Source organism: Festucalex cinctus, chromosome 19 (genome assembly GCF_051991245.1).
Source record: "Festucalex cinctus isolate MCC-2025b chromosome 19, RoL_Fcin_1.0, whole genome shotgun sequence".
NCBI lineage: Eukaryota > Metazoa > Chordata > Actinopteri > Syngnathiformes > Syngnathidae > Festucalex > Festucalex cinctus.
The window spans coordinates 12975904-12988959 of NC_135429.1; the positions used below are offsets into that span (position 1 = coordinate 12975904).

The 13056-nt window shown below is 41.4% G+C and overlaps 1 long non-coding RNA gene across 1 annotated transcript in view; it reads left to right on the top strand.

The window, feature by feature from the left end:
• The window catches only part of LOC144007652 (uncharacterized), a 124939-nt gene that overhangs the window by 66185 nt on the left and 45698 nt on the right, over positions 1 to 13056 (top strand). Inside the window, exon 4 of the long non-coding RNA XR_013280296.1 lies at positions 9582 to 9657. This is a non-coding gene — a long non-coding RNA (uncharacterized LOC144007652). The remainder of the gene's footprint in view (positions 1 to 9581; positions 9658 to 13056) is intronic.

Here is a 13056-nt window from a genome sequence, read left to right on the forward strand (position 1 = left end):
ATTTTTGGTAACAAAGCATTTTTTTATTTCATCACTCAAATTGGAAATCAATTTCATGATAAATTAAGAATGGATTTTTACTTTTTAATGGTCACTTGCTATATTATCCACTGGACAAATACATGTATCGTAGGCAAGTATCAGCAGGCTCCATGAGTACTCGATACCTTGAGATAAGGCCAGAATTGCACAAAAGGAAATCAACTATCAATTTGTTTGTTGTTCATAAATGACATCTTTTTCTTCCATTCCAAATCCTCCTAAATCCTCGTGACAGCATGCCCTCACGTCAAAAAGAATATTTGCCTACTTTACCGTGACACGGATGACACGGCGAGTTAATGTATCATTCTGTGCCCGTGGACAAGCCACTGATGAATACCACTGCATTAGCTGGGCCATTAGCACGTTTAAGCCGCCTGTAATGCCCGAGTGCTAGTGACACCTCTGGGTCCCCGCTCCACTTAAGCGCCGCGTCCAACTGACGGGCCTGACACGCCAGGTGACAGCAATGCCACTGCGGCCGTGAGCGGAGACCCCCACGGCGAGAGTGGTTTTGTCGGGCTGCCATCGCCTAGAAGAAGATCGGGCAGATTGCTGTCAAGTATGGAGCGCATGTCCGTGCATGCTAGCATGCATCCGGCAAGGTTTTACTACTACTTGTACTTTTCCTCAAAACCAAATAAAAAGTTACCTTAGTATTTCTATAAATTAGGTTTACAATTTAATAATTAATTTTTCCAGCGGTTTCACTGAACTGAAGTCAGATGATCCCAGACGACATGAAGTGCTTCTTCGCCTCAGCTCATTGTACTCCCAATTGACGGCGGATGTGGCCGTTTGATGAGCTAAGTTTGGCCACACGGGCCCTAATGGCCGCATTAAAAGAGGAGAGCGGGCAGAATGATGGCCGCACATCCGTCACTTTAATCGCCCGCTTCATTATTCAGTGGACGGCAGGCACCTGCTCATACATGAAAGCTGTCAATGGCGATGAGACGTCGCCAGGTCGGGTTTGAGGGGGAGCGTCTTTATTCTTCAGCTCAGGCACAAGCCTCGTTTTTTGTTTTTTTTTCTTTTTGTTCTTTTTCTTTCCTAAGAGGAAATTAATTGCATCCCCCGTTGGTCCGATTTATCATTGGAGATGAGATCATTACTTGGTCTTGTTGGAGGTGCGTCATTATGATGAAAATCCCAAGGAAGAGTTTTCATGAGGGCTTGAAGGGTGCGGCCATTTTATGATCTGTTATGTTTCATTGTGGTTGTAGTTGGCTTTGAATTGCGACTCAGAATAGAAACAGTAATATTATTTATTTATTTATTTTCTCGTTAACCTCGACTACAACTACTCCTACTAATTTGCCATTGACACTATTGCATATGGTTCTGGAGCTTATGCGCAATGATAAACAGAGGTTTTCTGTATACTGTATATGTATAAATACATTAGACAGGACTGCTTAATTTGACCTTTTTTTTTTTTTTTTTAATGAAAAAATTGTCAACATGCATGAGCAAAAATAGCCAAAACCTCACATTGCGCCTATTCACGGTCTTGTTGTATTTGCAACAAGCTTATAAGGTCATTCAAAGCCTGTTTCGAATCCTCAAGCAGCCCATTTAGGCAGCAAGCGATATAACAGTTCAGTTTTGAGTCGCAACATAATCTTATTGATACAAAGTTTAAAATTTGGAACAATCAAATGCCTTTTTAGCCCTACCCTACTGTTGTTGTTCAATATCCGGTTGAAGCATGGACAAGATCCTGGACCAGTAGCAAGTGCTGATATGATACACACTCACACACACGCGCACACACACGATAAGCGAGAATAAGCTGTCAGCAGCCCGTGTTTGCGCGTCCTCTACATTCTTCACATTAGCACAGAGGGAACAATGCGTCTCGTGTGGCAGGTGGCCATAGTTCATAATGTGCTGATGCTGACCAAGTGTCACTTTGATCCATGGCGTCGGCGGAACGAGGGGGGACGCCGCCAGACCTGCATGCTAAAGCGAGCGTTCCTGCGGGGAAAGCCGGCAGACGCGATACAGATGAGGGCCGCCATGCGGGCCTGTTGACTGGGAAGGAAGCTGCGGCAAAGGCTGGGGAGGTTTTAGGAGGAATGAGCAGATGTGACGCTTATTTGCTTTATTAGCTCTGGAGCGTCTGTCCCAGTTACGTTTTCAGGCCTGTCTAGTTAGGAGAGCTATGGAAATAAACAGTTATCAAAACATACACGTGTGAAATCACATTACTATAGGAAGAATCTTGTTGATTTTGAATGACAGTACCTGACCATGTGACCAAAGGGTTGTTGGCCCAGGTTCTTCAAAGCCTTGATTTTGATTGTAAAAATTGATCATTTCAGTGTCTAGTAAAGCAGCACACTCTTTAGGTATGTTTTGCTGGCAATATGAATTGAAGTTGGCATGGATGTGTACGTAGTTGTTTCCACACATACACATACACCTCGAGGCAGGTTTGTGCAGTCGACGGTGAACATGATCAAAGCACAGCTGAGCACACACACCCTCATCCAATTTCCATATTCAACAAACTGTCACGCACACAAACACGCTCCTTTGCGTTTGTTTGTTTGAAAGGCACACGCATTGTGACATGGTGACAACATATTCATGTCACCTAAACAATGCATGTGATAGAACAGCATGTCGGCGGCTGCGCGAGGATGTTCGCTCAGTGAAGTTAACAGCATTTAAACGCCGTCGTTTGTCAGCCAGACGTCGCTCGGCATCATTGTTCGTATTGGAGGAAGACGCGTGAAACGTGACGGCCGGCCGGCCGCCGCCGAAACATCAGCGGAATGTTTGGGGAATGTCGGCACGCCACAATTCCACACTTTAGCTCTCCCTCCTCCTGGATTTATTGCACGGGGAAGAAGAGAAAGCACCCCCAGCGCCAGGCGATCTGTCATCTCAACATTATCGGCCAAACACAGCGCCTTCCATACGGCGCTACAAGGGCTGGGCCAAATTGCTATTTTTATGGGACATGATAAAGGAAATGCTTCCTTATGTTCACTTTTTTTTTTCTTTTTTTTTTTTTTTACCTCCTCTGATGTTGGCGCCATTATTCATGATGCTGGAAGCCATTTGGCACTGTGTGACGCTTGCTGGGGGAGGGGACCAAGTGGACAAATATATGTATTTTGTGTTAAGCGATGAACCACAAATAAAGACCTCCCTCAAGTAGACATGTCAGGAAATGTATTTATTTATTTGCACCATTTATGAACTGAGATAAATAAATTTCCTGGTGCTGTTTCATATAAGTTAATGTTTGCCATTATGCCTAAAGCTAGCTAGCCGTGATGTCTGCTATCAGAAGGTGAGCTGCACTCTTAGTTTATGGGCTATTTCCTCTTCTTGTTCCGACAATGTGTTTCGCACAAGCAAAGACACGGCACCGAAAAACATTTACAAGCTAACGATATTCAGAAGCAAAGCAGAGAAAACAAAAGTAACTTACTATAAGTTCTCAAGGAATGTACATTGACAACAGTTAAACACATTATAAAAGATTTAATGTTTTTGAGCATTTACACTCGGGGCTGGCTTCACTTCTATTGGCAGCTTATTCCATTTGTGTGCAGCATAACAGCTAAATGCAGCTTCACCATGTTTACTTAGAACTCTTGGATCCACTAATTCTACAAAGTCTGCAGATTGGTGAGTTTTCATGTATGTCAGGGTACACTTGGGGATCAGGCCTTAATAATATGAGTAATAATAGGGATGATAATAATAATAAGGGTGTTAGGGGAAGAATGTGGAAGTCCAACCATATTTCAGAATGTGACTAATAGAAATGCAGAAAACTGTAAATGTGCTACATCTATGAATACTTCGCTGTTCAAACAAACAAATAATTTCAACAATAATGTCAGGTTGAAAAAAAATTAAAGCAGTGAATAAATGCAAAGTGAAAGGCAAAAAGTCAGAGCTATTACCAAGTTCCGTCTGGAGAAGACAAGTCAGTGTTGACTTCATCTGTCTGTTTTTTATTCCCCCTCCTTCTCTCCCTCTTCTTGTCATTTCCTCTCCGTCAATCCTTCCCTCGGCGTGCCTGACAGGCAAACTGACAGGCCCTCAAACTGCCGGCTAGAAGGCGAGCATTAATTAAGTCATTGCCGGACTGTAATTTCCTTGAGAAGTTAAAAAAAAAAAAAAAAAAAAAAAAAAAAACTCACACGCGAAAAGGTTACCAAGACCTTTTCTGTGTCAGAATTACCATGTGTCATGAATATTAATGCGCTTAATGAAGACAACCTTTGCTTCATCAAGAATGTTCCAGTAGCAGGTGCCAAGCTGATAAACTCACTCGCTGATGGCTGTTTTATTTCATTTTATTTTAACTTTCATTTCATGTCAGATCCTCTGAGTCCGTTATTCAAATCACGCAATCGCATGTCTTGAAGGTGCTTCATTTTTTCTGCAGTTTTGCATGTCTTGTGGGATCGTGCCGACCTGCTGATTGCTGCGGTCATCAGAATCTGGAAGAGTTATTCGACGTTCTTGTATGGGTGGAAACTTTTCAGATTGTCCCCTTTTAGTCAGATCAGAACTTTAATCATAATCACGATAGGGAAAAGTTGGTAAAAGAGCACAATATATTTCACTATGTAACAATCTCAAGCTTCAATCGTTGCCTTGAACGCAGTCTTGGCTGAACAAGGTGTTGTATTGACATGTCAATTTTACACAGAGATGGCATGATTCTGACCAGAGTTGGCAAAATTGTGCCTACTGCTAATGCAGCTCGGTGTGTAGTTGACAAGACCTACAGTTAGGGTAACACGAGTCCCATGGATTTTGCCAGCCCAATTGTTTTGTCCAACTTGTATGTTCATTCTGTGTTCCCTTTATATATGACAGTTGAACATAGAAATATGTCTAAATCCCATCTTATCCACACTGTAAAACTAAAAAAGATAACCAAATCGCAGTGTCACCCACGAAGCGTTTGACTTCTCGGCCTGGTGCCTCAGCTGTCCCTGCGCTCCTCCTCGTTCTTCTTCCGCCTCTGGCTGCCTATTATTCCCGTTGCATAATAGAGATGCTGAGACATTGACAGAAATCATTTACCACAAGATTATTACATCCAGACGCACGCTCGCACTGGAGACACGCTCAAAGAATGTAATTTGAGGCGCCTCTCCAGTTGTCTTTTTTTCCATGTATCCGCTCGTAACCGATGCGGGATCCGAGCGAGAGTGAGCATCTGCTTGCCGAAATGGGACGACTCCTCTTATTAGGCTGCCACGTCACACTAAATCAGGGATTCCCAAATTGTGGTGTGTGCACCCCAGGGGGTGCGCGACTCGAAATGTGTAATAGCTGTCGAGTATCATAATTACCCATTTCATTTTTTTTGAACAACTTTTGTGTGTGTGTGTGTGTGTGTGTGTGTGTGAAGGAGAGAGGAAGGTGCACCTACTCTGTCAGGACCATACAAGACTGAGCAAAAAATATTCTATTAGAGTCTGAAAGAAGCGTTATGAAAATCATGGTCTTACATGATATATCTGTAAAAAAAAAAAAAGTCTGTAAAAATTTGTAAAAACAAACTTCTTTGGGGCACTTTTATAAAGAGGAGAAAATCCAAATCATGAGACTGAAGAGTTGACAACTTCCAAGAGAAATAAAGATACAGTTAAGAGACAATATCAGCAGTCCTACATTGCTACGAGTGATAATACCTTGATGGTGTCATTGATTCCCATTACTCCAAGATGGGGCTGGACTGGCCATCTGGCACACAGGGCAGATACATGGTGGACATCTTGGGGGGGGTCAATGTGGTGCTATTGATTATTTTCCTCCATTTTATCCCAAGAGACCCACCCCCAATTTAGGTGGCGTAGCCAGAGTTTCTTTTCTCTGTCCAACAGCCCATCAAAATATTGCTTAATGTGTAACCAGTCATGGCACAGAAAAGGTTGGGAACCGCTGACCTAGATGACACTCGCAGCCACCCCACAGGTGCTCAAGTGCCTGCCACAGGGTGCGTGTGATGAAGCGTAATGCAAGTCTGTATATGGGTAGGGGAGAAGGGGTGCGCCATGTCTGTCAAGATCTTGAAAGGGTGTATGTGGCTTGAAAATTGTTGGATAAGACCATCTAGATCAGCGGTTCTCAAATGGGGGTACGAGTACCCCTCGGGGTACGTGAAGGCACTTCAAGGGGTACATGAGATTTTATAGGTTCTGAAAACGAATTTTATTTATATTCAGTCGGCAATTGAATTTCAATGTCCTAAAAACCCATGGTTTGACCCAACTTGTCATATGCCACCTAGAATCACCTGTCAATCACTTGAAAACTTTTTTTTTTTTTAATTCAGTTAATTGTTTCTTTTTGAGAAAAGTGCTCTACTATGTTTCCAAAAGATGACACTTTATATTGATGAGAATCTGTAAGTGCACAAATCTTTATTAATATTTTGTTTTAATTATTTTATTTCATATATTTATTTTCAAGAGACCACATAAATACAAATAGTTTTTCCACAAAGTTAATTAATAAATCAGACAATGATGGCACAGCTCGTTTTTTTTTTTTTTTTTTTTTTACTTCAATCAGAAATGATTTGTGCTGGTTTAGGGGTACTTGGCTGAAAACTCCACATTGGTACATCACTGAAAAAGGTTTGAGAACCAGTGATCTAAATGACACTTTTAGCCAGCCCAGGGGTGCACAAGTAGTCTCCATGGGGACCCAAAGTCTTTTCATGACTTTATTTGACCACCTTGATGCCACTTGAAACCACTTTTGCCAGGTGCCCCCCCAAGTAAATACAGTATGAATGGGAGAGTGTGCCAACTCTGTTGCAATGTTTAAATGGGGTGCGGTCCTTCAAAAGTTTTGGTAAAGCTGCACCGAGTCCAACCAAACAACCACTGCCATGTCTCGTCTTATCTATCATTCCGGCTGCATTGTGAGGAAGTCGGTCCATCCTCTTGAGACAAAGGACCACACACACACATCCACACTGATGCACACGCCGACGAGAGCTGTGAGGTGCGCTGTCATGCACCTCTCATTAATTCCGAGCTGTCAGCGAGCTCCCCCCTACCGTATCGGCCCCCGGAAAGGTGACAGCTTTCCGATGACTGACAAAGGCTCTTTAGGTGATACGGAGGATCCCCCCGCAGCAAACGCTGGCTTGTGTAAAGTGCCCCTCAAATGTCACTTTTGCCGCCCGGAGACGCACACGCCCACGGGGGGAAAAAAAAGGAACAAAAAAAAAAGAAAGAAAAAAAAAACAGAGGACCGCTCTCAAGTCGTCAAGCATGTGTGACATCCCAAGGCTGCGAGTGTCACCGAGGCATCAGCTCTTAAAGCTTTTAACATCCGAGAGAGGTGGCGTTGTTTGACAGTGCTATTGGTAGATGCTATTGTTGCGTGTCATTTTTTCCCCCCAAGTGCTTTGGATTCACTTGTGTGTTGTTTTTTTTGTAAGAGATGTGTAAAACTGAGGCAAACTTTCCCTGCGTGTCCGTTCAGCTGTCATGGCGACAGCGAGCTGTTTTTCGATGTCAGGTGGTGCCAGGCGAGACTGGGTCAGGTAGAAAGAAAATGTTGTATTGTTTGGCTTGTATTGACATCCTCTCGCTTGTCCGTGACAATTTTGTTACATGAGCTGCTCAGAACATATGCTTGCAAAGGATTTCTACTTGGAGAAACTCACTGCTTTTACTGAACTATAACCATGTAAAAACGTGTTCCAAGTGCTTGTTTGAACTGCAAATGTGTTCAAGTTTTAGTTCCAATTTCAAATTTATGTGCCCAATACAAAAATAAATAAATAAAAAAGCAGAATTGATCAATTCCAGAGTCTGAATTAAACCAAGTTTTGTTTTCTGATAATGGATCACGGTGGGCCCCAATACAAGCGGAAAGCAACATGGAAAGAGGTTATATTTGCATGCAAAATAATAATAATAATGACGAATGGGTTCTTCTTTGGCAAATATGCCAAAAACTTCAAATTTTATAGTTTGCTGTCACCCCACTAGATAACTTGCTAGCTAACTGACTGACTGACATTGCAAAATCGTCACCAAAAATGGCCAATTTTTTTTTTTTTTTTTTTTTTTTTTTTTTTTTTTGATAGTTGTGCTATAATCCTGCGAGCTAGCTAACTTAGCAACACCAAGGAACTTTCACTTTACATTGATTATGGCGGCACCATATGGACAAAAGCGATATGTCTGAAGGAAGACCACATTTCATATGAGTACAAGTGCATTGCTTCGTTTTTGAGATCACGGCAGCGAGTGAAATCCGGGACAATGTTGATCCTTGACTGTCCTTTTATTTGGGTAGCTTCCCTTTTCCTTGTTTCCTTTTTGTCTTATTAGACAAAACTTTACAGTTGTTTTGCAGCTTCTGCCAGCAAAGCAGTATTCGTGTATTGACATTCAAATTGACTTCCGTCAGTTATAATGAATGGGAAACTGGGAAGTGACGTATGCCATAAAGCACATTTGTATTTTTTTTGTGTGGCAGTGTTCCTATCATCATCATCCTCATAGTTGCTTAGTGCCAGTAAAAATGATACAAGTTATGGCAAAGGTACCATTCAACTACTGTAGTTTTAAGTTGTTTCATCAGAAGAAATTTTGTGTTAAGGTTGAAAAGTTCCTTAGTGCTACTTCGATGTTGTCGGAATTCCGTTCCATGCTCAATAACTAATGAGTAAACTTGATAACTTCCACTGAAAAAGAACTTGAACACAAATTTCTTGGATTTATTTTTTTTTTCCTTGACCAGCCCAACACAGTTTAGCATTGCTACTCGTGCTTACTAGTTAATGTCAAAAAGGGACCTCTTTAACCAAAATGTCTTGGGTTGTTGTTTGGCCAATGTGCTTACCTGGTACGAAAACGTATTATGGTTTTGCCGTAATCCTCATAGTTCATAGCGTAATCCAATGCTACCCCATCTCTAATAAGCATATTTCACTTCTTCTCAGTTGCTGGGCGGTGATAGAAATACTTGTTTTACTTTTAAAACACTCTGGCAGATTGAAAATGGAGCACAATGGTGGAATTAATTCGCCAACTTACTCCAAAAGTTCACGGTGCGTGAACACCTTAATATGCGTGGCCTTCACCTTTACGGGCTCATAAAAACGCACCCAGTTGTGCCTAATTCTTTTATAATATGTAATTTATTAAGAGCAGCGTATGTTAATCGGAGTCTACGTGGGTGAGGTTTAAAAAAAAAAGAAAAAAAAAGTGTGTGGCCATGGAAAGGTCAATAATATTGTTTAATGCTGCTTTAATGATTTGCATTCTTTAGCGCGTATTTTACATGGTTATTTGCAGCCAATAAAACCAGGCTGCCTCTTGTTAATCTCTTGTGAAATATTGTTATATTCAAGGCAGGCATGCACTGAATTAATGAAGATTCTCATCTGATCTGTTATCATTTTTCCACAATAAAAATCAAAAGTTGCCGAAGTTGAAGTGTATTTCTACTTTCTACATCTGCACAACTGAATGAGATCAATAGATTATTATTATTATTTTTTAATAATCTTACTTCCTTTTTAGACCCCTGCCGGGAATAGTGATGTCACCAGTCAGTAGCAGTGTTCATCATGCCCCATCCATCATAAGCAGCAGCATGGTAAGTGAGATGATGATGATACTTCTGGTCTCTTGCTTTTTGTTTGGTTTTGGGTTTTGTTTTGTGCCCATTTCAGCCATGTCGCCAACAACAGTTGCAAGTAAATGACATGGCATGACAACACACATTGTCACACACAATAGAGGTTTCATTTAGGGGCATCGAGTCAGTAGCACCTATTATTAGCATGCCAAAAAGTGTGCTTCCTTCATTGCAATTTGAAGGGATTGTGATATTGTCGGACTGCCTGTAATGTTTTGTTGCTAGAAAAAAAAAAAAAAAAATCTACCTAAAAATAGGAATAAAGCAGCAAAATCCACCTGTTCTTTGTTTTGTTTTTTTTGTTTTTTTTAATCCATCTTGAAGAGGCAGCCATTTTGACATCACAAGTTGCTCAAGGCTCAGGTAATCATGGCTCATGTGATTTCTGAGTTTGGTCATGTAAGGTTCAAAAGCTGAGCCGTGTTTTGTCATTTGCTGATCCCTGAGCAACTCTGATGTCATTTTCAGTTGACGACAAGTAGCAAAATGGCCGCCCCCTGAGATGGATCAAAAACAGGTGGATTTTGCTGCTTCATTCATATTCTACAAACAATGTAAATCAGAATGCTGTGTTTAGACTAGTGATGTTGCATAGAATGTATGTATTGTAAAGCGTTAGCTTCCTACTTGATTTGACTTAAGATTGCTCAAATTTTAGAGATGCTTGGATCTACTTTAAAGTTGCTTCAGTACCCCCAAAATGGGCTTGACACAACTATGCTGTGACATTTACAGTCTCTGTTGTTAAGACATGAAAAGTGACGTTTGCAAGCGCGCTTTCACGATATGGTTCGTGTGAATGTGTCCATGCAATTTTTAGTATGTAACTCTGCATAGCTACTCTTTAGTGTGGTTGTGTTGAAAGAAAAGACAACAAGTAAATTGCTTGTTAAAGACAAGTTCTTGTTTGTTTCTCAGTGGGAGCCAAGTTGCGTTCAAGTGCACAACAGGCTCATCATCTAAAAAAACGTTTGCCACAGAACAAACTCGCATTTAATAACATTGTGTTTAGACAACAGTTCCCCAAAAGCTTGTTTTGCTCTTCAAATATCCACAGTCACCCTGCGTGAAATTTTATGCTAATCGTCGTCAGCAATCAAAAGGAGTAATTGATTAAGACTGAACGAGAGTGAGCAGTAAAAAGAAGATGTTATCACTCCGAGTCTTGTTCAGATTGAAAGCGTCATCAGCGAGCGTCTCCTTGAGTGCACATGACACCTCGCTCATTTCGCTGGTGGCTACATGACTGATGTGTGATGTGATGACTCCGTTTCTCGCTTTTTTTTTTTTCTTTTTTTTTTGACGTGTTTGAAGGCCTGGCCGTTTGTGAAGTTTAGTGACGGGCGTGCCAGCGAGTGCTTTAGCGAGATAAGTCGTTTGACACGCGCACATCACAGCCTGCCCGCCTGCCACATTTTGTGCGTCCACGTCGGGCGCTTTTTTCACTTTTCAGCTGTCACAACTGACGCTGACGCACGCTGAAAAGCTGTCAAAACTAAAAATACTGTTAAATTGATCTGGGGCCACTTTAGAAGGGAAAAATTAATTTGCTATTTAAGAAAAGAAAAAAAATATCCTCCCGCGCCGTTGATTAGAGCAATTAGATGTATCCTCCAGAGTGAAGGCCGCATTGAAGTCAACAGTCATTGAACGCAACATGACAGCTGTTATGGCTGACAAGATTTGTCGCTCTGAGACATTCTCACACCACGCACACATACAAGTATTACAATCAATTTGTTATGGGTACACAGGTGCACACTGCGCAACATACTACAGTAAACAAACCCAAATGCTGCAAATGTTGATGCTGGTGCACACGTAATAGATATGAATATGCGCACACACATAGAATAGAGTAAAGTAAGGAAAGGAGTGAGTGTGCTGGTCCAGTATTTAAGCGTTATGTAGGATTGCGCTAATTGGCCCACGTCTGTTCTAAACATAAAACGCCTGTTAAACTTTGGCCAATTAAAGCGGCGCCAGTGTGTTTAACTGACACAAATAGTGACAAAACACTCCGATTGGAAAGAAAATCACATTCCATACTGTACATTCGCTACTGTATATAGATTTTTTTTTTCTTTTTAAGAAGATTGAGAACTTTTCTTTAATTGGTGTCCATGAAAGTGAAAGCATGATTGGTCACAATTATTATTTTTTTTAATGTAGTGAAGAAGATATGAGAGCTTTTACATACAGCAAATAGGAATTCTCATTAAGAAACCTATCTAGTGTGTGTTTGCCTTTCTTTGTGTTTCTCCTGTGTGACGCACACCGTGCGATCCCTGTGGTCAAACATCCCCCTCCCCCTCCTCCCCGTATGTGTGACCACTTGTCATGGGATGTTTATGGTCCATTGTTTGCGGTGCTGATGATCACTGTCACTGGCTGCTTCCATTACCAACAACTCCTCTGATGGATGAGACACACCCCCCCAACCACCCCCACCCCATCTCTCAATCCCCCGGCCCCCCACTCACACCGGCGTCCTTGACCGCCAGGGCAGCCAATGAGTTGATATCCTATAAAGCAACAATTCCTATCCAATTTCCCTTAATTGCTCCCAAAATTATTTACAACTAAATAGTCTTTGTTCATCTATCTCTGCGCGGGACGTATAGTGACAGGCAGAACAATTAGATTTACCACCTCATGTTGTCATTTCAGTATAATGTACATACTTTACTATACCAAATTACATTTGCACTTTCAATCTTTCGCACCTCTCAGGAGAGCACTCACTGTTTGGGTCGTCGTTATGTGTACCACGATTAAGGCCAAGTCATCCTTAACATCATTTTTAATGCCAAGCACCCCCTTTAACATCCTGCCAAGGTTGGCACACATCCCTCCTCACCCATGTGAAAGTTTTGTTCTATAAAGGAAATGCTCATATTTAACCTTTGTTTCTTTGTGGGAACAAAACTATTATAACCTTATGACCCTGCAATCCCTGGTCTGTGCACCTCCAAGTTGGTGCACCCCCTGAAACACACACACCTTGAGTGTATCAAAGTTTGTGATTATTATACTGTATGAGACAAGATTTCAATGACATTTTTAATCTTGTGCACCGTCCAGTACATCAATCCCGGTTTATGATTTACCAAATTTAGACCATATTTAATGTTCTATGCCATCCTTATGAAACCACTGGCCCCCTTTAACATTTTGACCAAGTTGGCGCACCCCTTGCCTTCCTTGATACACATCATAAAAATAGCTTCTGTCGGTACCATTATTTTTTCTTTACAATTGTTAGCAGCCAAAAATAATATATATGAGGAAATGCCCAAAAAAAAAAAAAAAAAAAAAAAAAAAAATTATACCCGAGTAGACTCTTAATCATGTGCA